The sequence below is a fragment of the Erpetoichthys calabaricus genome, chromosome 9 (assembly GCF_900747795.2).
Source record: "Erpetoichthys calabaricus chromosome 9, fErpCal1.3, whole genome shotgun sequence".
Classification (NCBI taxonomy): Eukaryota; Metazoa; Chordata; class Cladistia; order Polypteriformes; family Polypteridae; genus Erpetoichthys; species Erpetoichthys calabaricus.
Window position 1 is genome coordinate 159,986,846 of NC_041402.2, and position 26,553 is coordinate 160,013,398.

The following is a 26,553-nucleotide window of genomic DNA, read 5'->3' on the forward strand; positions in this document are numbered from 1 at the left end:
CGGTGGGCACTGTCTGGAGAGTCAGGTCTCGGTTTAGATAGATAGATAGATAGATAGATACTTTATTAATCCAAAGGAGAAATTCACATACTCCAGCAGCAGCATACTGATAAAGAAACAATATTAAATTACAGAGTGATAAAAATGCAGGTAAAACAGACAATAACTTTGTATAATGTTAACGTTTACCTCCCCGGGTGGAATTGAAGAGTTGCATAGTGTGGGGGAGGAACGATCTCCTCAGTCTGTCAGTGGAGCAGGACAGTGACAGCAGTCTGTTGCTGAAGCTGCTCCCCTGTCTGGAGATGATACTGTTTTGTGGATGCAGTGGATTCCCCATGATTGACAGGAGCCTGCTCAGCGCCCGTCGCTCTGCCATGGATGTCAAACTGTCCAGCTCCATGCCTACAATAGAGCCTGCCTTCCTCACCAGTTTGTCCAGGCGTGAGGCGTCCTTCTTCTTTATGCTGCCTCCCCAGCACACCACCGCGTAGAAGAGGGCACTCGCCACAACCGTCTGATAGAACATCTTATTGCAGATGTTGAAGGACGCCAGCCTTATAAGGAAGTATAGTCGGCTCTGTCCTCTCTTGCACAGAGCATCAGTATTGGCAGTCCAGTCCAATTTATCATCCAGCTGCGCTCCCAGGTATTTATAGGTCTGCACCATCTGCACACAGTCACCTCTGATGATCACGGGGTCCAGGAGGGGCCTGGGTCTCCTAAAATCCACCACCAGCTCCTTGGTTTTGCTGGTGTTCAGGTGTAGGTGTTTTGAGTCGCACCATTTAACAAAGTTCTTGATTAGGTTCCTATACTCCTCCTCTTGCCCACTCCTGATGCAGCCCATGATAGCAGTGTCGTCAGTGAACTTTTGCACGTTGCAGGACTCCGAGTTGTATTGGAAGTCCGATGTATATAGGCTGAACAGGACTGGAGAAAGTACAGTCCCCTGCGGCGCTCCTGTGCTGCTGACCACAATGTCAGACCTGCAGTTCCCGAGACGCACATACTGAGGTCTGTCTGTAAGATAGTCCACAATCCATGCCACCAGGTATGATCTACTCCCATCTCTGTCAGCTTGTCCCTAAGGAGCAGAGGTTGGATGGTGTTGGTGATGGTGTTGGATGAATTCTTTTGGAATTCATTTTCCACTGTTCTGCATTAATTCTGCCATGGTTTCTTTTCCCTTGTGGTGTCTAATGGAGGGCTGTTCTAAAGAGGGAATTGGACAGCTTTTGGCAGACATAACCCAGCCTTCTCCATTGACAGAGCTGTACAATGTCTGAGATGGTTCCCATTCCAGTCCTGCTCCTGAGATCATCATTTGAGATGGTATTTGTTCAGAAGATCCCCAGTATCCAGTGCAGGCACTTAGTGTGGAATACTTCAAGTTTTCTTTCAGTGGAAACAGTGGTCTTCCAGCATTCTCAGCTATTCAGAAGGACATTGAGGATATTGCTCTTAGATTGTCTGATCTTAGAACGAATACTCAGGTTGTTGGATCTCCAGATGTTTTGATTAAGTCTTGATTTGCTCTGCTAATTCTGTTGTTAATTTCTTGTTCCCAGTCACCATTCATTTTTACCTTTTTGCCCAGGCACACAAATTCTTTACCTCCTCCAATATAAACAGATATTAACTCTATTTTAATTAAAGAATTTCTAGTGAATGATTTCAGCTTCAAACACATGTACTCTTTATTTAATATTTTTATAAATTGAACTTGCACACATACAGTAAAATACAGTGGCCACTGAGTGTTTGTAAAAAGCTTATTTAAGGATGATCTGAAAAATTCAGAGCCTGGCACATTGAGAGGAGAGAAGCTTTTACCAGACTGAAAAATAAAGAACTTTCATTACTTTTATTACCAAAGTTCAAATTGTGTTTAGCCCTGTGGATGTGAAAATAACTATGATTGTCTGACTTTATAGATTTGTGTAGCAGTAAGAGCTCTCATTACTGCTAGTTGGAAAAATTAAAATCAAGCTTTTAGAAGCTGCACATTATTTAAAAAATGGAACATCCTTCTAAAATGAAATAATGACCCAGTGTAAAGAGAGAGAAAAATCATACTTATAAATTACAGTACATTAGTACAAGAGATTAGTGGTAATGTGCATCATGAAACTACAAATGTGTATCCTGCTGTGGCAAATGTTAATACGGCCATCATAAGAGTTTCTCTTCTTAAGAAAGACAGTGAAGTTGAGTCACAAGCTACTCAAGTTAAATTGTAAAGACATAAAAATGTGCAGCTATTGCACTGAAAATAATTGAGAATGCTTCCCTAGGCTGGAGAAGTGGGCCAGAAAGATTAGCAGATTTTCTACAGTTTGAACTAACAAATCCAGACAACTCTGGAAGAAAAAAAATGCTACAATGTAGACTAAACTATTTGAGCCATCTTTCATGGTAATACCACAATATTAAACTGAAAAACTGCTATGTATTAAAGTCCTGAGACCACCAAAAGGAAAGTCTTAAATCATAAGCCAACATCTTTAGTGCGACCTTAATGGTGTCTTTGTCTCTAAATGCCTACACTTTATTAAGTGTAATTTATTATAGTAATTTGATAATAATGATTTAATTTAATGAAAATTTATTAAATGCAAATGAATAACAATCTTTAAAAAAATCTTAAAAATAAGTATGAAACAGTGAACAGAGAATTAGGTTATTAACCAACTAAAAACTAAAATAAGCAACAATCACAATTTTGAGAAAGGAACAATGGATTTCAAAGAACACAGACAATTAGTAAATTAACAACTAAAACAAATGCAACAAAAGTCCTAAAGCTTTTCAAGCAAGAAGAAGTTTACTTTAGGTAACAGAGAATTTGGAAATCCAAAATAACTTAAATACTACTTTAAACCAGAATAATAATCTTAAATGAAATACAAGACAGACTATGAAGAAGCATACTTAAATTTCCTAATAGGTTCTACACAAGACAAGAAGCAAAATAACAGGATCAGATATGTTGCAAAGCAGAAAGCAAATCCAACCTGAAAATATAACAAGAAAACCAAAAGCTACCCCAAACAATAAAGAGAAAAGCGACTCTTAGAAGGGAACCTTAGGATCAATGCACGGTTGAGCAATGCACAGTTTGCTTTTTGTCCTTTTTACAAGTGTTCCAACCCTGTTAGATGAAACCATTATTACTGTTGTGTGGCACAGTGACACAGTGGTAGCACTGCTGCCTTGAAGTAAGGAGACCAGAGTTCAGTTCCTGCATGAAGTTTGCATGCCACTCCAGTGTTTGCTTGAGTTTCCTCCCACTGTCCAAAAACATGCATGACTAGGTGAACTGGCGATGCTAAATTGGCCTTAGTGTGTGTTTGTTGACCCGGTGACAGACTGGCACCCTGTCTAAGGCTTGTTCCTGCATTGCACCCTGTGCTAGCTGGGATAGGCTCCAGTCCCCTCCTGCACCCCTGGTCTGGATTATCCAGGTTAGAAATGACATGACATTATTACTGCTTCACTAAGTACACATTATAGGTGAGTAGAAATAAGAGGTCTTAATGCCATTGCTAGAGCCTCACTTAAAAATGTGAGGTGAAAGAAGCAACAAGATAAAGAACAGACTGTGGCAAGAAAAATGTGCCCAAAGTAGATGCAATCGATTCAGTTCAGCAGAGGTGCCGGAATATAGGAGCAAAGAAGGGTCCTCACAAAATGATATACTTTTCTGAATGTTAAGCAAATTAATATCTCTAGTCCAACAAGTCCAATTATATTGGTTGAGGACTAAAACTTGTTGAAAAGTTTGCCACTGTAGTGTTGTAGTGAGACTGTTATAAATAAAAACAGGAAACCAGAACGATACTAGAAATAAAACAAGTTACAAGGCACAGAAAGCAGCAAGATCCTAGGACTATGAATGCTAGTTGTTCATTGCAGGCCTGAGCTATACATGTAATGCCTAGCTAATGAAACCATGAAGAAAATAATTAACATAGAAGGATTAAATCTTAGTGTTGTCAGGTAACTGCATCAACAGGGGTGGGAACACATACACAACGGAGTCTTCTCTTACTGGCTTTCCAGCAGGCAACACCAGTTTGGAGGGGACTTCACTCAGTAAAGCACAACTGACCACATACACCATGATAATGAAAAGTAGAGTGGGCCAGGAAAAAGCAGACATGATGATAAATTATAAAAGTTTAATTATCGGAGGCATGCAATAGTGTCCATCAGCCCCAGGGTGTACATGAATGAGTGCAAATGCCTTCTGGCCGCGTAAAAACTTTTGCAGCATTCCAGCACCGAAGACCTAGGTACAGTAAACATCTGTTAGATGAGATTTTAACTAAATTGTATCAAGTGTAGTGCTTAGAATGGATTTGATGCTTCGGAAATTAGAATAAAATTTACCTACACAGCATGCAATTTGTGAAAAGTTAGTTTAAACATGCACTCTCACAAATGGACAATGCATGAATTCCAAGTCAAAGAAAGTGTGACAGGTGTGAACATTACGTGGATGTTTGAGAGAGCTAACTTCAAATCTAACATAGTAAACCATCATGCATCTCAAAGCTTCAGTAGGCTGACATAACTAAAAAAATCAGTAATATTCAATGCAGATTGACACCCCTTTATTGCTGAATTTCATGGTTACTGATTCACACTTGAATACAGACCTGGAAATGCCACCATATTTGCTGATTTCATATAAAGCAGACCAACAGGAAACATGTGAGAACACACACAGAAGTATAACATAGATGATTTATCTGAAATAGAAAACATGCTGGTTGTTTAAAATACATACTTCACTTTATTAGATACCTTGAATATTCTACAATGCTTAACTAGAGAGCCAGAGATGGAAACCTGCCCTGAAGCACATTGAAGCAGCAAGCTGAACATTTTTAAAGTAAAGAGAAACTATAAAAGGCAACACCAGATAAATGTATTGTCTGAATGACCTTATCTGTAGATAAGAAAAGATAGAATCCTACTGTATGACAGATGATAGCTACAAACCTTTAAATGGTTTTCTGTATAGGATTCAAAATAGTTATCTACAGGCAATTTCATAGAACAATGGGTTGTGCGGTTGCTGGCAGGGTTTTCAGACAAGAAAATGCTTAAAACCTCTGAATAAAGTCTGATGCTATCAAAAAGAATATTAAGTATGGAAGCCTTTATACCCCCATTTCAAATAATTTGAACATCCCTGCTGTATGTCTTGACAGGATTAAGTGTAGGGCTGAAAAGGCCTACCCAAACTGGGCAAAATAACATCACATAACATGTTAAATGGTCTGATACCCTGGTATTGGTAACCAGTTAGAAGCCATCATGATGAGGGTAAAGAATGTGAAAATGTCTATGTCAGGAATTTTTGGCAAAATGGTTGAATGTAGTATTCCAAAACAACTTATCCAAAATCAAAACATGTTCAATGCTGCCACAGAGTCTTTGTGAACATACTCAGGGCATTAGAGGAGAGCTGATATGCTTTACAGCCGGAAGTACAACAGAACAGTAAAACATGACTTCAGAAACTTTGATAATATCTGAAAATTTTCAGTCAATGAACTTACTGTTTATTCTAAGCCCACTGCCTTCTAGTTTTTAAGCAAGGAAGAAAGCAGACTCAAAAGATAGATCAAAGATATTTGAAACATTACATAAATTTGCAGGCCTGAACTTAACATCTATAGAGAGAGACAAGGATCTGGTAATTTTGCTCCTACTGGGGGGAATAAAATTCATTTCATTAAGAACTAAGAAGGAGAAAAAAAATACTGCATGCAGTTAAACAGTCCTTAGCTTGTCTGGAGATAAAACAGAGCAAATTTTACAGGGTACTGGCAGCAGAGCCCAGCGTTGCCCAAGTAAGTAATATGAAGGCATAACTATATAACTTCGATTTGGCAGCAGAAGACGCTTTGCCAGTTATGTTCTTTTCTTAGGAGATACAGTTCTGCCAAGAAAATTAATATTCTTAAAATTCAAAAAGAAATATTTTTTTCTCAGACACTAATTATGTGCGATACATCGGAAGGTTGCAGGTTCAAATCCCATAAACGCCCCAAATGAGTCTACTCCATTGGGACCCTGAGCAAAAGGCCCTTAATCTGCAATTGCTTTGTCCTGTGTATGACATTAATCTGTATCCAGCCTTGCAAGTGGGCCCTCCAAACCTGCAGGGAAAAACCTGTGGGTTGGTGGCAGAATTAGCACTCCAGACACCATAAAAAAAACCTCACACTGTTCCATTCCATCTGAACTAGAATGGTGCTGAGGTGTCATGGCTGCACTTGGGTCCTAATCTGGGATCCTGAGTTGGTTTGTCATGTGGTGGATGTGGCAATGTGCTGTATCAGCGTGTGCTCCTAACCTCTCTCTCTCTCTCATCATTTTGCTCAAATACAGGACAGTGCTTTTTTCCTGCATTTTTGAGCCCTGAAATAAATTAGATGAATCTCAGAGGTCAAAATCCAGTGTGAAAGGATCACACTCGACACACTTAAAAAGGTTTGGGACAGCCACCCATATGTTATCCCTGGCTGCAATGGGTTTGTTTTTATAGACAGACATGTCTTTGATGGTGTCCAAACATGAACTGATTGAGGTTTGAGAAGATGGCGGTTTTAACTAACAAGACCAGAAGTGACATTGGGGAACTGGATGTGACCTTCTTCTGACGTCAGCATAGGCGGCACAACCGGGAGTGACGTCAGCCTGGGTGCCAGAACAGGAAGTGACTTCAGCCTGGGTGCCGGAACCAGAAATAACGTCTTCAGTGATGTTTTCCCGCAGCTGGACTACAGAGATAACAGAAGAAGGTTAGTGCACCTCCTGGCCTGGCATGGAATTACCTTCGCTTGGTCCATACAACATCCTATTGCTCACACATGCGTGACACCGGGAAACATCACAGTCCTTAAAACTCACTGTGATAAAAAGAACATCACTATCAAGATACCCAAAAGGTCAAAACTTAAGTTTCAAAAATACTCTAATGACTCTTCCAGATAACATGGGATATGTGTGCAAAATGTTGTTTAGTGTGGACCAAGGGTGTGCAAACACACACATACAAATACAACTTATATTGAGCTTTATATATATAAGATGTTGCATTTTTCTCTGACTTTGCATAATGCATATTTTAATAAAATAGAAAAAGAATTTGGTTCAAAGAGAAAAGGTGTGTCTTGAGCATGGGAAAGGTGCTAAATAATAAAATTTATTATTATTATTATTAATAAACTCAAGTAACTAAACTGTAAAAAACAAGAGTATGCATGGTGTAACATTCAGGTGTGTTCAGGACTAAACTAACAGATTTGAAAGTCAGAGCGATTTAAATTGTATTGCTTCACCAGAGGCTTGTCTAACATATTTTTGTTTAAATATTTTTGTAATAATAAGTCAAATTAAAAAATAACAGCAATAATAGAATGCAATGCCATGCATTAGTAGAATACATTAGATACTGTATGTGCGTTTTAACAGTACTTTACCATAACATGTAGTTAAAAAGTTAGCTCAGATAGGCTTGTGGTGGCTCAATAGCTTTCATTGACAGCTAATTCCAACTAATTGTAGTTAAAATTTTTGAAAGAGGTACCTTATGGAGAGTTCAAATATCTGTTTAAGTCCCAAAATAAAATTGTTGGCTACTTTGGACCATGACATAGAGCAGTTCTGGAGCTATGCTGACAAACTGAAGTGTCAGAGAAATAATGCAGTAGTGAGTGCGTTTTTCGTGTAATTTAAGTAAATATTTGTTCACTCTCTGCTTTCATACTTCCTTCCTCTTATGCTTATTTCTGGATAAGTGACTTTTTTTCCTTTTACTTGTACAGTTAACTTACCTCAAGCAGCGGGAGAAGTGAGCTGGTGCTCCAGCAACTTTTACGTGGGCCTCTCTTGGCATTTGACTGCCTGCCACTGGGGATCTGTTTTGCTGTCAAGATGTAGCTACCCGAGAAGTAAAAGAGAAAAATATACAAAATATACAAATTTGAATGCCCTTTTTAAAATTAAATTTGAAACAATAGACTAATCCATAATTGAAGACACAAAGAATGTTTTTCTATTTTAAGACAGACAAGTTCACAAATTTGCCAATGCTTTTAAGCTGGGGAATTTTAAATTTAATAAATCTGTACAGCGCACAGTATTCAAAGTGTCTGAATGGTAATTGACCAGTATTGACAAATCTGTGTGCAAAATTTCATGAAGGTTTCTCACTTGGAGCCAACTTGTTTCATGCAGACAGACAGACATGGCAACAGCAGTAGGTGCTTTTCACGTTATATGCGAACACACACACACACACAAATATGAAAAAAACAATCCTAATAAAAGATACATAAAGCTAATATAATAGACTGTGTCAAACCTTTAACTTAACAAATGGAAACATTAACTGAAAAGAGACCATTACTGTACATTTGATAAAACGGCATCATAGAGAACAATTTAAAGTCATTTAAAAAAAATAAAAGTAGGATAATCTTCACTCCACATATCTATAGTAATCTGACCTTTTTCAGGGTGAAGTTGTGTTTGACCTACTTCTCTACCCCATTTCAGGGTCTCCGACCTCAGCTGAGCTGGGAAGAAGACTATTTATTGAAAGAAGGGGATTCTAATGCCAACTCCATATAGTGTGCTAGTTCATTAAATGTCCTTCTTTTGAATGCATCCTAAAAAGCCATGTGATAAACTGATTAAAAAAGATGAATCCCACTAGTTCTCAGTTCATTACTACCAGTTTAACATTCCATTCATACAAAATCTCAAATATAGAAAAAGAATTTATTTGACTGAAATGTAAGTTTCTGAAAAATGCAAGGTAAACTTTAAACTGAGCAAAGCAAAGGTGTCTTGCAATGTGAACTCTTTACATTCCTCCCAAAATCAGAAAAGTAGCATAGACACCTCAGAGTGCTACAGGCTGGATGGTTTTCATTCATGTCAAGACAATTTATTTTTTTATTTCAGAAAACAGTAACAAATATAACTGTCTCTTTTTATTCACCTATCACTTCTATTATGTTTACCTTCATTTTGTATGTCATACAAAACAAATTATTCAGCTTCAGATATGCAATTTGTGTTATGTAAAGGGTTACTCAATGGAAATTATTTATTTTTGACTATTTCAGTGGGCAGAGTGGTAGCTCTGAGGCTACGGATTTGCCCAGGCAATCAGAAGATTGTCGGTTCGAATCTCGTGAACGCCAAAAGTAACTCTACTTTGATGGGCCCTTGAGCAAGGCCCTTAACCTACAATTGCTCTGTCCTGGGTATGACGTTAATCTGCATCCAGCCCTGCATGTAGGCTCTCCAACCTGCAGGGAACATTCTGGAAATTGGTGGCAGAATTGGCACTCCAGCCACCATAAAAAAACCTCACACTGTTCCATTCCATCTGAACGAGTGTGGTGCTGAGGTGTCACCCATTGCATGGCTGTACTCGGGTCCTAATCTGAGTTGGTTTGTCATGTGGTGCGTGCGGCAATGCACTGTATCAGTGTGTGCTCCTAACCTCTATTTCAGTAAGTAAATGATCTGTTTAAGTTACTCAACAAAAGAATTAATTAATTACAGAATTAATTAATCTTTTTACTGTTGTACAGAAGAAGGTATGTTCCAGTACTTGGCACTGATAATCATATTAGAAGGCAATGAGAAAAAAATATTACTATTAGTAGTAGTGGTAGTATATTTCTATTATTATTATTATTATTAATAATAATAATAATAATTCAAGCTTCATCACATGATATATAATTCATCTACATTAAAATTTATTTCCTTTATTGAAACATGTTTTAATTAAAATCCCAAAGATAAAACGAATTAATTGTCTGCAATGCCCCTATATCCAAATATATTTAGGTGCAGTGATGTGCTGTTATTATATATGTTGATGATTTTAGCAGTGATGCATTTCTCTCAAATGGCAATTAAAAACTTAATAGTTACCTTTTGTCGGGATATCATTTTATACAATGCCAATTGTGTGTATACTTGGAATTATTATTTTCAGCAAATTATGACAGCATCAAGTGACTCCATGAGAACCCTAACTACAAAGAGGACTATTTCATTTATGTTAGTAGAATGCCCAGAGGGGGACTGGGTGGTCTCGTGGCCTGGAACCCCTACAGATTTTATTTTTTTTCTCCAGCTTTCTGGAGTTTTTTTTTGTTTTTTCTGTCCACCCTGGCCATCGGACCTTACTCCTTTTCTATGTTAACTAATGTTGCCTTTTTTTAATTTCTTATTTTGTCGTTTATTTTTTTTTTCTTCATTATGTAAAGCACTTTGAGCTACTTTTTGTATGAAAATGTGCTATATAAATAAATGTTGTTGTTGTTGTTGTTGTGTGAGAATGTATGGATGAATATATAAGTCATTGGAAAACAATGAAACCCATTTATTATCTCATCTCATCAGAAACTGCTGTACTTACATTCTTGAATACTACACCAAACTGTGTTCTGCATTGCCTTTAAATTTTGTACTTTCTTTTCAAATACTGAAAATGTATTGCATGGACTGTATTTTCCTTTTTTCAATACATTTTGCTTTAAGGTCTGTGTGAAATAATAATAATAATAAATAGCACAGTAGTCACACAAGTGGCATTGGTACCTTACAGCTTCCAACGTAATATTTAAGTTATGAAACCGTTTACCGTATTTATGTGGTTTTCCACCACAGTTCAAAGACAAGCCATCACATCAGTGGGTGACACTAAAATTGTCCTGGAATGGGTAGGTGTGGTGGTGGGTCTACCCTCTGGTAGCCTGGTATGCTGCCCATTGTTTCATCCTGTCTTGTGCCCAGTGCAGTCCTGAAGGCTCAGAATTCTTATGACACTCAAATTGACTTTGGACAGAATTTGAAAATCTGACTGCTTTGTATTGTGCCGTTCTTCCAATAGGCCATCGCTTACTTTATGCAGTGCCTTTAGAACTTATACTACCCATCACTAAACACTTTACTATGAAGAGAACTATTCAATAAAGTGTTTTATCTATTGTGAATTTAAATAGTTTATTTTTATCAACTGTATAAAGAAATTACTACCTACTAATGTTGTGCCAGTTCTATATTACTTTTCTTTGCAAATGGTTTAAAGAAAATAATCTCTGTCTGAAAGCTTTGTATTGCAGTTGTACATTGTTAAACAAGATTAATTTTTCAAAAAATATCTTTTATTAATCTTATATGTTTCTGTATTGCAGACAATTTTGCATCGCTGTAATTTGATATATTTTAATTGAAACTTTCACTGTGTGTGTAGTGAACCATTTAACGTGAAGTTTGTCCTTTGATTTTATGTTTACAGAGTTCCATGCATACAAATATCCATCCATCCATCCATCCTCTTCCGCTTATCCGAGGTCGGGTCGCGGGGGCAGCAGCTTGAGCAGAGATGCCCAGACTTCCCTCTCCCTGGCCACTTCTTCTAGCTCTTCCGGGAGAATCCCAAGGCGTTCCCAGGCCAGCCGGGAGACATAGTCCCTCCAGCGTGTCCTGGGTCTTCCCCGGGGCCTCCTCCCAGTGACGTGTCCGGAACACCTCACCAGGGAGGCGTCCAGGAGGCATCCTGATCAGATGCCTGAGCCACCTCATCTGATTCCTCTCGATGCGGAGGAGCAGCGGCTCTACTCTGAGCCCCTCCCGGATGACTGAGCTTCTCACCCTATCTTTAAGGGAAAGCCCAGACACCCTGCGGAGGAAACTCATTTCAGCCGCTTGTATTCGCGATCTCGTTCTTTCGGTCACTACCCATAGCTCATGACCATAGGTGAGGGTAGGAACATAGATCGACTGGTAAATTGAGAGCTTTGCCTTATGGCTCAGCTCCTTTTTCAGACAGACCGATGCAGAACCCACATCACTGCAGACGCCGCACCGATCCGTCTGTCGATCTCACGCTCCATTCTTCCCTCACTCGTGAACAAGACCCCGGATACTTGAACTCCTCCACTTGAGGCAGGATCTCGCTCCCAACCCTAAGAGGGCACTCCACCCTTTTCCGGCTTGAGGACCATGGTCTCGGATTTGGAGGTGCTGATTCCCATCCCAGCCGCTTCACACTCAGCTGTGAACCAATCCAGAGAGAGTTGAAGATCACGGCCTGATGAAGCAAACAGGACATCATCATCTGCAAAAAGCAGTGACCCAATCCTGAGTCCACCAAACCGGACCCCCTCAACACCCTGGCTGCGCCTAGAAATTCTGTCCATAAAAGTTATGAACAGAATCAGTGACAAAGAGCAGCCCTGGCAGAGTTCAACTCTCACTGGAAATGGGTTTGACTTACTGTCGGTAATGCGGACCAAGCTCTGACACTGGTTGTACAGGGTTGGACAGCCTTTATCAGGGTGTCTGGTACCCCATACTCCTGGAGCACCCCCCACAGGATTCCCCGAGGGACACGGTCGAACGCCTTTTCCAGGTTCACAAAACATATGTAGACTGGTTGGGCAAACTCCCATGCAACCTCCAGGACTCTGCTAATGGTGTAGAGCTGGTCCTCTGTTCCGCGACCAGGACGAAAACCACGCTGTTCCTCCTGGATCCGAGGTTCGACTATCCGACGGACCCTCCTCTCCAGAACCCCCGAATAGACTTTTCCAGGGAGGCTGAGGAGTGTGATCCCTCTGTAGTTGGAACACACCCTCTGGTCCCCCTTCTTAAAGAGGGGGACCACCACCCCGGTCTGCCAATCCAGAGGCACTGTCCCTGATGTCCATGCGATGTTGCAGAGACGTGTCAACCAAGACAGTCCTACAACATCCAGAGCCTTGAGGAACTCCGGGCATACAAATAGTTAAAGCTTATTTGAAATAGTAAAGAGCTATTTAAAATAGTTCAGTATAGTTCATAAATTGATTTTAATTTTTTTCTCTGTGCATCAGCTGTGTACATTTACAGATTTATGCAGTTTTCATATTTTGTACTAGGCTATGCTTTATATACAGTAGTTAGTAATTTGTGTGTCAATACCCTGGATAAGACTGAGTGAATACAGAAAATGGACAGATTGAGTCATTTTTGCCCTAAATGTATACTTTGTTTCATATCACTGTTTCTCTGTGACTTAAGTCTGTCAATAAATTGTCCAATTAATTCTGCTTATTTTTGAATGACAATTTTGCATGGATGTGAATCAGTTGAGTGCAATATGAAATGTATACTTGAGTTTCAAGTTTTGAATAGCAATTCTGCTAATTTAAGTTTGGTGTATTAAGAACATTTTCTGAAATGATAACTATAAGAAAATCTATTTTTTTACCTCTGTATGTTGAATAACAAATTAGCTCAATTATTTTTTACAGCAATCTTCCCAGCAGTAAAACATGGCATTCGTAAAAAATATCAATTAGGAAAGTAAAAGCTTTTTTTCACTATTTTTAGAAGTCTTCTCTTTTGTTGTATTTTAGACAGTCAATTCTGTCTTTTCATATGCTGAGCTAGAGAAGCTGCAGCATGTGGTGAATTACTAATATGAATGTCCTAAGTATATTATAAAATGTATGCATTTTTTGTGTTGCAACAACATACAGTACCAGTGAAAGTTCAATTATTTAGTGTGTGTTTAAGAATTACAGAATCACAATAGCTATCTGATTGCATCAAAAAATAAATGCTAAATTTTATTATAGCAGGTGATCTGCCTAACCTTGTTGATGAGTGCACTGTGTAGTATATAATTGCATACTGTTAATCATACAGAAGAAGCTAAACCACTGTGAAAAATATTTTTAAATAAAACAATTTTTGTAATACAAACTATTACACAAAATGTACTCTCCTACAATTTGGCATACATCACTGAGTACAATATAATTACAAAGACAAAGGTAAATACCAATATCGCACTGTATTGATATATAGTTTGCAATGTATAACTTTTACTCCAAAAAAACTTTGTCATTTCAAAGTTAATAAAGTAAATAATGTATGAAATGCATCAAAAAATTTAATTTGTTTGTAGTATTAGAAAATAATAAAAACCAACTGTATTTTTTGGATTGTATTTCTGCTATGAGCTGACTGTGCATGCACTTCCAGAAACTTGGATTTCTTCATTAATATTTTACTGAAATAATACATATATAATTAAATGCAGAACCCCAGCCTCCAACATTTCCAAATCCCAAAACGTCTAAGAGATTCTTTCTGTTCTTCAGCCGAGAGGGAAAATAGAATCCAAATGCAAACAGATAAACGAACTGGGGTGAGAGCTGATAAAGCAAATTGGCTGCTGCTTTGCTCCCCAGATGCCATCTTCCTCAACTGGTTTCGAATGCGTATATTGACTCTTCAGCTGTCTGCAAACACTGAGAAACATTTCAGAAATACAAAAGATTTGCTTTGCCTTCTCTCTTTCAGTTCTAAAGTGCCATTTATTGCTCCCTTTCACAGGTCAGGGCACATTGCTTGCGAAAGAGAGAGTGGACTAATTAGCCTTCTTTTCAGCCTGAAAAGTGACTCTGTCATCAAGTGATTTTTGTGCACTTTGCCCTGCTCTCCAGCATCTTTCCCTGCTTTCTCTAGTTCTCTGGGAGATCACTCAGTTCATTTTTCATTATTTTATTCTCCTTTATATGTAGACAAATTAACGATAAGAGGAAACCAATAAATTCTGATTAAACTGTGTGTAGTTTGTAGATCAAAGAGAACAGAACTGAAAATCAGTCTTGCAGTACAGAGAAATGCTGGTGTTGTGTACACAGCTACACAATACTCTGCAATTCGAGCTGTAGTCATACTGCAGGAATCAATTCATTTCTATATTATTTTGAATATTCATACCATCCATCTACTTCCCAGTAGCAATTTATTTAGTTCCTGTTCTGCTTGGGACTATAGAGTGGCTCTATGGTTAGTTTGGTTGTATCACTGCACCAGGAGACTAAGCTGACCCGCTGTCTCCTTGGAGTTTCCACATTCTTCTTGTCTCTTTGTGGATTTTCCCCCAAATTCTCTCACTTTCCCACACATGATGTGTTTGTTAGGTAATTGGTTGAGTTTACAACAATATCCAGTAGTGATCTTCATTCTCCCTTTGCCTATTGAATGTTATTGGCATATACTGAATTTGAATAGCTGCTTTCAGAAAATGGATGGGTGCAATTGAACATTATCAAATCAAATAAGTACCAACTGATAAAAAACAGTGCGGAACTAGAGAATGGAATCACATTACTCATGTCACATTCAGTGCTGTCAGTGTATATAGAAAGAAAGTAGAAATTGGACTTCAATTTGGATCACAGGAACAGAGACGGAATCATCTAAATACAGTCAGGAAGACACCTTCAGGGACAGCAGAAACCAAAAGATCTGTAGGATATTTCATATTTGAGGTTTTCATATACAGTATGTCACATTGCCTGATTATTATTAATTATATTAATTAATTATATTATTATTATTATTATTATTATTATTATGATTATTGCCGATCCTGTTCAGCCTATATAAATCGGACTTGCAACACAACTCGGAGTCCTGCCACATGCAAAAGTTCGCTGATGACACTGCTATCGTGGGCTGCATCAGGAGTGGGCAGGAGGAGGAGTATAGGGACCTAATCAATGACTTTGTTAAATGGTGCAACTCAAACCACCTACACCTGAACACCAGCAAAACCAAGGAGATGGTGGTGGATTTTAGGAGGCCCAGACCCCTCATGGACCCCGTGATCATCAGAGGTGACTGTGTGCAGATGGTGCAGACCTATAAATACCTGGGAGTGCAACTGGATGATAAATTAGACTGGACTGCCAATACTGATGCTCTGTGTAAGAAAGGACAGAGCTGGTTATACTTCCTTAGAAGGCTGGCGTCCTTCAGCATCTGCAATAAGATGCTGCAGATATTCTATCAGATGGTTGTGGAGATGATGATGTGCTGGGGAGGCAGCATTAAGAAGAGAGATGCCTCACTCCTGGACAAACTGGTGAGGAAGGCAGGCTGTATTGTTGGCATGGAGCTAGACAGTTTGACATCTGTGGCAGATCTATTGTATTAAGCAGATACTTGTACAGTGTTAAAGTGTATCTTTACTTTGTTGCTGTAATAGAAAACTGATATTTCTTTGAAAAGCTAGTATATTATTCTTGCGTCATTACTAATTTGTAATGAACTGGTATTAGATGATGACAGTCAAGCAGTAAAATACAGTATAAACGCAGAGGTTGTGCATTCAGAGGGTAAATGTTAATATAAAGCTTTTGAAAGGTCTCCCTCTAGTGGTAAAAATAATTTACTGCACTGTTCTACAAGGAAATAATAACATAACCATATGTCTATTTTCAATTATTAATCCAAATCAACCTGGATAACAACAACAACATTTATTTACATAGCACATTTTCATACAAATAATGTCGCTCAAAGTGCTTTACATAATGAAGAAAGAGAAATAAGACAAAATAAATAAGAATTAAAATTAGGGAACACCAGGGAATCAGTCCATCACAGTGTCCACTGCCTCTGGGGCTGAAATATATTAAATACTCTAATATGCGGTAGAGTTGCCAGTGAACCTAACCTGCAAATATTTGGGACTGTGGCAGGAAAACTGGAGTTGGTTGGGATCATGCAATGCGCAGATAGAGTGCTGTCACACCTACCACTCAACAAACCGCCTGGATTGAGACCCGAGTGCAGCGGGTGACACCTCAGCACCACACCGGAACAGTGTGAGGTTTTCTACGGTGGCTGGAGTGCTCAGAGGAAAAGCACGAGCACTTATTACTGTGCAACTTGCACTGCCTGGATATAATCATAATTACAATAATAATAATAAAATCCTCACTGTTTGCTGTAAATCCAGGTTTTTCTAACAATTTAAATTTTAGCTCTTGTATTTTTTGACAATGAATAAACTTGTCTGCTCAATTTAGACCATGATGAATAAATAGTAGGAAATGTACAAGAGTGTGCCAACACTTATGAGTTTATGAGAGACTCCAAAGACTTTCACTTTAAAACTTAAACTAGTGCTTTAGATTTTATCAAAAATTCATTGCTTTACAAGGACACATGCAAAAGGAAAATCTCAAAAGCAACTGCATTTATTTATTTTGTGTAATATGACACTTTGTTTTTTAGATATTATCCATCTTTATAATTTAACTGTACACACAACTGGCACAGAACCAATCAGGCACTTGAATAAACATAATGGACCATAATATGTACCTCGTATGTATCAAACACGTAAAATTTCTATTTAGTGAGTTGAAATAGTGCTAAAGTTAATTGTGCAGCCCCATTTAAAGTTCATGGCTACGCCACCAGGTTTGAATCTTTGTCTTAGGCATCCTGATCGTCTTATTTCTGATTATGACATTACTTGGGAAGATGTGAGCAGGAGTCATTTCATTGATTTATTCATTTAGAACCAGATGCAGTTGCTTTGTCAAGTTCATTGTATTGTTCACAATGAAAGGCACTATATCAGTAACACCTAAAGCCATAACATCACCTAACCTTTGCTTTATTAAACACAAGGTTGTGGGGAGCTGCAGGCCTATCTCAGCAGGAGCCAACCTTGAATGGACTGTCAATCCACCGTATAGCCCACACACAAAAACTCACATAATTATTATTTTTTTATACTTTGTTAATCCTTGCAGGGAACTTGCCTTTTTGCATGACCTTTTGGGAGTCAGAGCGCAGGGTCAGCCATTGTACAGCCCCCCGGAGCAATTTTTCAGGTTAAGGGCCTTGCTCAAGGGCCCAGCGGAGCAGAATGCCCTTTAGCAGTAACAGAATTTGAACTGGCAACCTTCTAGATACCAGCACAGATCCTTTAGCCACAGAGCCACCACTCTGTCTATATTTGGGATTACTAAGTAATTTAACATACAGGTTTTTGGGAATAAGAGATGGAAACTAAGAGGAAAACCCCCAAAGAATATATCAACTCCACTCTCATAAAAGCTGAGCCTCGAACACTGGATTGATAAGGCAGCATCACCAATTATTGAAAACCATTCCAACCATCGAGAAGAAGAGTGAAGAAAAAATAAGTAACAGAGTTCAGATTATGTACTCGAGACCTAATTTAAGATATTCTCATGTATTTAGAAACTGAGGTTAGACACTGAAGCTTATACCTTTTTAGCTGAGCGGTTACGCCAGCAATCTTTTTAAGAGGTCAAGTCTCATTAAAAAAAAATATGCGCAACCAGAAAATAAGAGCTTTAATTGAATGAACATTTTATTTGATCAAATTTAAATTTGTAGCTTTTTTAGTCATCTAATTACTGTGGATGATGTTAAACAAGATACAAAGTGTCCTGAATATAATATAAGATTATAAACATTTGACAGTGGCAAATATATATTAGCCTGAAAATCTTCTAGTACACAATGTTCTCATTATTGTAATGACATGCTACTTATATATAGGTTTATGTAAGAAATTAGATTGCAAGAAAAATGCAAAGCTTACTTCTGAACTGCCGCAAGGCACAGTTTCATGCATTGACAAGACATGATCAGTAAATATCGTTCACAGGGGAATGGACCATTGGGCGTCTACTGATGTACTTGCCACTAAGAGGTTTAGGAGGCTTATTATCAGCGATTAAATGATTGATAAGAAAGCTCATGAGCATCAAGTATTTCAGGTTGCCTGTAAATTGTGATTATTGCTCTGAGACTGAGACATGTGTGGACTAACCCAACCCAACCCTAAACTTAACCATGTTCGACATTGCACAAGATTTTCAATAAGTTAGAAAATACACGTATGTTGTAACATTCAGGATCATTCCAGGACTTTGAGAAAGTTGGGACGTTTTAATTTTTGTTTGTTTTTAATCATTTAGAGATATCACATTTTTATCATTTTTTTATTTTTAAAAAATAAGTGATGAACAGAATGTAATTACATGTGTTAACAGAGTACATAAAATCCATGTTTTTTAATTGCAGTTTTCAATGTCATGTAGTTAAAAACCAATGCCAGATAGGCTTGTGGTGGTTGAATTGCTTTCATAGACAACAGATACAAACTCAAGTTATCTTATTGTTAGTTGCTGGTGATGGAGGGTCTATGACTAATTGTAGTTCAAATTTTTTAAACATTTCTTAAACATACTTTCCTAAAAATAACATTTTTGATAGTGAAGTACCCAGTCAAGATTTAAATCTGTATTAAAGTCCATCTATGCTGACACTTCAATAACTTGTCTTGGGGATTTGTTTTGCCGTTAGCCGCACCTATTGGATATGTAAAAGAGGAAATTATACAGTGCAATGGACAGACTGGCATCTTGGCTGGGATGGTTTGTCCTCCCTTATCTGGTCGACAGGCCTACATCATAAGACACACAGAAGAGTGGTAAACCAGGTTAGACATCCCAGCAACAGTGGATGGGACGTGCACAAGCATCTGTGATGCCAATTTACAGGATAAACAAAACAGCAGAGTGTCCTGACTGACTCTCCCAGTCAGGGGGCCATTCATATGGCATACACATGGAAGACTGCCTCCCATTTGAAGTTTGTCCCTCCATACATAGGATGGCAGCATCCCTTATGGCAAGCACCGGTATGGTCTCTCACAGGGCAGCTTGGGAGATGTCTTCATATTGAGCTGCCCTTTTTGGGCCAACAGGGGGGAAGATGAGATTTTAATATTGCAAATACTTCTGGGTTGGGTTGAAAAGGAGGCCCTCAACTTCACATGGAGAGTCTGAGTTGGGAAAGGAGTAGGGCAGAACTCACCTGGGAAGAGTGGAGGTGCAAAAGAAGAAAAGAGGATTATTTGCAGTGTTGTGTCACATAAGAGGAACAGAAACCTTTAAAGGTGTTTTGTTGAATAAAACACTGTGATCTGAGCCTGGTATTGTGTTTGACCTCTTGTGTTTGGGACTTGGCACTCAGTAGCACCCCTGTGTGGTTACAACAAAAAAACTCTTTCATGGTAAACTTAAATCAATAACTGAGATTGCTTACAGTAGATTGTTTTGGTTTTAAGATGAAAATTTGACAATGATTTTTGGGAGTTTAAAGAATAAAACCAATTTTCAATACAACAAGTCTTTTAGGAGCTGAGATGTTTTACACGGGCGGACAGTCAAATAAACAGACAAAATGACGACAATAAGTGATTTTGTGTTACACGGAGAAAATTGAATTGTTTACAGTAATATTTTGTGTTAAAGAAAAGCATGTTTACCAGTCATTTTTGGTTCTACATGGTTGAAAAAGCACAAGTACCCAAATTAACTTACAAGAGGGCATTGTGAAATAAGTTGTGTTTTAGTACATTTTCAAAACATGAAAACAGTTTTATTTGTCAGTTCCTCTTTAAGTTCTTAATGGAATCAATTTAAGCATAAAACTTTTCACATGTTATGTTGCAGCCTTATACTAAATTTTTTTTCCCTCATCAGGCAATACTCAATACCCAGAATGACGAAGTGAAAAGAGGATTTTAGAAATTTCTGAAAATATATTAAAAATAAAAAACTGAAATATCACATTGACACAAGTATTCTGGCACTTTACTCGATACTTAATTGAAGTCCCTTTGACAGCGATTACAGCCCGGAGTCTTCTTGGGTATGACATAAGCTTCCGACACCTGGATTTGAGGATTTCTGCAGTTCTTTTCTGCAGATCCTCTCCAACTCTCTCAGGTTTGATGGACATTGTCAATAGACATCTTTTTTCTGGTCTTTTCAGAGATATTTGATTGGGCTCAAGTCTGGGCTGTAGCTGGCCCACTCAAGGGCATTTCCAGAGTTGTCCCTAAATCACTCCTGTGCTGTCTTTACCTTAAGCTTAGGGTCATTGTCCTGAAGAAAGTGAACCTGTGGCCCAGTCTGACGTCCAGAGTGCACTTGAGCAGGTTTCTATTGAGGATCTCTCAATTCTAGTCACTGAAAAACAACACCATAGCACAATATTGCCACCATCATGCTCCAATGTTGGAATGGTATTATAGAGGTGGTGAGAGATGATTGTAATCTTGGTTTTATCAGACCAGAGAATTTTGTTTCACACAGTCTGAGAATACTTTCGGTGCCTTTTTCCAAACTCCATGCAGGCTTTCATGTATCTTTTACTGAGAAGAGACTTCTTTTTGTCCACTCTTAAAAAAGAACAGATCGTGTAGAGTGATGTAGACTTGGTAGTCCTTGTGGACGCTTCTCCCATCTCTACACAGATTTCCCTATATCTCAGCCGGAGTGACCAGTGGGTTCTTGGTTACCTGTCTTACCAAGGCCATTGTCCCATGATCACTCAGTTTGGCTAGGTGATCAACTCTAGGAAGATCTGTGGTTGTTTGAAGCTTCTTCCGTTAAATAATTATGGAGGCTACTGAACTCCTGTGAACCTTTCATGCCACAGAAAATGTTTTGTAGCATTCCCTGGATCTGTGACTCACCATAGTACTCTCTCTAAGCTATGCAGGTAATTCTTCCTACTTCTAGGCTTGGTGTTTGCTCTGCTACACAGTGGCAGCTGTGGGACCTTCTATAGACAGGGATGTGCCTTTCTTCATCATGTCCAATCAATTGAAATAACCACATGGACTCCAAATAACATGTAGAATCATCTCAATGATTATCAATAGAATGAAATGCACCTGAGACAAATATTAAGTGTCATAGCAAAGGGTCTGAATATTTGTGTTAATGTGATAGTTTTATTTTTAAAAATTTGGAAAAATCTATAAAATTCAATATTTGCTTTATGTTAAATGCTGCTAGATGTAAGAAAAATGACTTTAAATGATTTTAGCATAAGTCTGCGACATAACAAAATGCAAAAAGTGCAGGTGTTTGTATATTTTATATATATATATATATATATATATATATATATATATATATATATATATACTAATAAAAGGCAAAGCCCTCACTGACTGACTCATCACTAATTCTCCAACTTCCGTGTAGGTAGAAGGCTGAAATTTGGCAGGCTCATTCCTTACAGCTTACTTACAAAAATTAGGCAGGTTTCATTTCGAAATTCTACGTGTAATGGTCATAACTGGAACCTGTTTTTTGTCCATATACTCTAATGGGGGAGGCGGAGTCACGTATCGCGTCATCACGCCTCCTACGTAATCACGTGAACTAAAAACAAGGAAGAGATTTACAGCACGAGTCAAACGCAGGAACGAAGGTAAATGACGTTAATTTTTGAGTGTCTTTTAAAACTGTGTAAGCATACATATTAACACATGTGCAATTAAACGTGTGCATTTACGGGGTGATTTCTCAGGCTTAAAAGCTCGCCTTTTATTAAAGAGGTAAATGCAAACTGTTTTCATTCTGAAGGGCACAAACCACGTTAGATTTCATGCTCAAGAGTAAACTCAGCACACAGCTTGGTCATATTACAACCGGTTCATTTTCCTCAGTTTAAAAAGGTTTACTTTTCTTCTTAATAAAATTTTTAAAGCAGTACTTCGCCGCTGCGAAGCGCGGGTATTTTGATATATATCAAAATATATCGCGTCATCACGCCTCCCACGTAAGCACGTGAACTGACCCGCTGCCGTTTGCAATGCCATATTCGCGAGATACAAGTTTAATGAGAAGACACGAGGTATAAATGACAGTTTGGATCACTTTGTAATAGAGTTAAAATTGCTGTAGCGAGAAACTTTTAACTGCCGGGTCATTAAATAAACCTGTGGACATCGCAACATCACACAAGACAGCGGCTCACGTCAAGTGACTGAACGCAGCAGGAGTGATCACTTCGATGAATCAAACCTGTTCAAAAAACACATTACACAATTGATAAGGTACGAAAACAATATGAAACCGATTGTGGATTTGCGTACAGCCACTGAAACTTTGTGACGGCACGAGACTTCAGGTCATGTGTCTGCAAAAGAACGTCATTGAGGCAACTATTTTTACTGGCGGTGGCTCAGGGGAGAGAGTTTTTATTCCTCGCATCCCCGTTATACCCTCTGATCTCCCATTTCAATTCAAACGCCTCCAATTTCCACTAAGGCTCTGCTTCGCAATGACAATTAATAAGTCTCAGGGACAGACCCTACAAAAGGTTGGCATTGATTTGAGGCAAGACTGATTTTCACATAGCAAACTGTACGTTGCATGCTCAAGAGTAAGCTCAGCACACAGCTTGGTCATATTACAACCAGAGGGGCGAACTGACACTGTGATATACAAAGAGATCCTTAACAAATAATTATTGATTCATTTTCCCTCAGTTTAAAAAGGTTTACTTTTCTTCTTAATAAAAATATTAAAACAGTACTTCGCCGCTGCGAAGCGCGGGTATTTTGATATATATCAAAATATATCGCATCATCACGCCTCCCACGTAAGCACGTGAACTGACCCGCTGCCGTTTGCAATGCCATATTCGCGAGATACAAGTTTAATGAGAAGACACTTTTAACTGCCGGGTCTTAGCTAACATTTAATAAACCCGTGGACATCGCAACATCACACAAGAGAGCGGATCACGTGAAGTGACTGAACGCAGCAGGAGTGATAACTTCGATGAATCAAACCTGTTCAAAAAACAAATAACACAATTGATAAGGTACGAAAACAATATGAAACCGATTGTGGATTTGCGTACAGCCACTGAAACTTTGTGACGGCACGAGACTTCAGGTCACGTGTCTGCAAAACAACCTCATTGAGGCAACTATTTTTACTGGCGGTGGCTCAGGGGAGAGAGTTTTTATTCCTCGCATCCCCGTTATACCCTCTGATCTCCCATTTCAATTCAAACGCCTACAATTTCCACTAAGGCTCTGCTTCGCAATGACAATTAATAAGTCTCAGGGACAGACCCTACAAAAGGATGGCATTGATTTGAGGAAGGACTGCTTTTCACATGGCCAACTGTACGTTGCATGCTCAACAGTAAGCTACCACACAGCTTGGTCATATTACAAGCAGAGGGGCGAACTGACAACGTGCTATACAAAGAGATCCTTAACAAATAATTATTGATACATTTTCCCTCGGTTTAAAAAGGTTTACTTTTCTTCTTAATAAAAATTTTAAAGCAGTACTTCGCCGCTGCGAAGCGCAGGTATTTTGATATATATATGTAGATATGTATATATACATATATATATATATAAATATGTAGATATGTATATATATATATATATATATATATATATATATATATATATATATATATATATATATATATATATGTAGATATGTAGATATGTAGATATATATATATATATGTATATATATATATATATGTATGTGTATATGTATGTTGATATATGTATATGTATGTGTGTGTGTATGTATGTGTATATATATGTTGATATATATATATATATATGTATATATATGTGGATGTGTATATGTATATATATATTATATATATATATATATATATATATATATGTATCTTTGTGTATATGTAGATATGTGTATATGTAGATTTGTATATATATGTATATATGTGTATGTATATATATGTTTATGTGTGTGTGTGTGTGTATATATTATATATATATATGACAGCAACACTCATAACAACACAATTACATATACAGTATATATATGTAGATATGTATATATTTATATATATATATATATACAGTAATCCCTCCTCCATCGCGGGGGTTGCGTTCCAGAGCCACCCGCGAAATAAGAAAACCCGCGAAGTAGAAACCATATGTTTATATGGTTATTTTTATATTGTCATGCTTGGGTCACAGATTTGCGCAGAAACACAGGAGGTTGTAGAGAGACAGGAACGTTATTCAAACACTGCAAACAAACATTTGTCTCTTTTTCAAAAGTTTAAACTGTGCTCCATGACAAGACAGAGATGACAGTTCTGTCTCACAATTAAAAGAATGCAAACATATCTTCCTCTTCAAAGGAGTGCTTGTCAGGAGCAGATCATGTCACAGAGATAGAGAAAAGCAAACAGATCAATAGGGCTGTTTTTCTTTTAAGTATGTGAAGCACCGCGGCACAAAGCTGTTGAAGGCGGCAGCTCACACCCCCTTCGTCAGGAACAGACAAAGTAAGCTGTTGAATGCGGCAGCTCACACCCCCTCCGTCAGGAGCAGACAAAGTGAGACAGAGTTTGTTTTTCAATCAAAAATCAATACGTGCCCTTCGAGCTTTTAAGTATGCGAAGCTCCATGCAGCATGTCGTTTCAGGAAGCAGCTGCACAAAAGATCACAACATGAAGATAATCTTTCAGCATTTTTAGACGAGCGTCCGTATCGTCTAGGTGTGCAAACAGCCCCCTGCTCAATCCCCCTACTTCAGGATCAGAGAAAGTCAGTGCAAAAGAAAGAGAAAAGTAAGCCGGGTAGCTTCTCAGCCATCTGCCAATAGCGTCCCTTGTATGAAATCAACTGGGCAAACCAACTGAGGAAGCATGTACCAGAAATTAAAAGACCCATTGTCCGCAGAAACCCGCGAAGCAGCGAAAAATCCGCGATATATATTTAAATATGCTTACATATAAAATCCGCGATGGAGTGAAGCCGCGAAAGGCGAAGCGCGATATAGCGAGGGATTACTGTATATATGTGTAAATGTATGTATGTATGTATGTATGTCTAGATAGATATATATTTATATCTATGTAGATATGTATATATATGTGTGTATATATGTAGATATGTAAATACTGTATATATGCAGATATGTAAATATATATGTATATATATGTGTCTGTGTGTATGTATATATATATATATATATATATATATGTGTGTATGTATGTATGTGTATATATATATATATATATTGTGATGGATGGCATGCATGGGCAAGCATCCTGACCAGGGTAGGGCAAAGTTCCTTATCTGGATTGTAGGTCAGCCCTTCAAAGACAACAAACAGAGCAAACATTGCCCTGCCTCAACCAAAAGGCAAGCAGAAGATGCCAGTGTGGCAGTGGGTACAGTGGTATCCTGGCAATGTCAGAATGAGGAACAATACCTGTCTGGGAGGCCAGTGTGGTGGAATGACATTAGGGAAAAAAACCTGACTGGATTACATGCTTCCCTGACACAACAGGTGTCAGCTTCCCTGGATATCACTACCTGTGCGGACACCTGCAAGACATACTGGGTACTGTAGTCCCATAGGGCAGTCTTGTTAGGTTCTGTAGGTGACACCAGGGGGTGCTGCAAGGATTCATTATCCCTACTTCATGGGACTTCCAAATGACCCAGAAGTACTTCCATCAGGCTATGCCCTAGTAGCAGAAGTACTTCCGGGTCCAACATAAAAGAAGCCACTCAAACTCATCCAAGCAAGTTGGAGTTGGATGGAGGAGAGAGGAAAAGACAAGGAGAGGAACTGCATTGAGTATTTCAAAGCCTTTTTGCAAGGTATTTTGTATAATAAATATTTGAACCCAGGACTTGTGCGTGAGAGGTTGCATCTGGAGTTTGGGTTGCTCCAGTTCCCCCTAGTGGTCACAATATATATATATATATATATATATATATATATATATATATATATATATATATATATATATATATATATATATATATTGTCATGCAT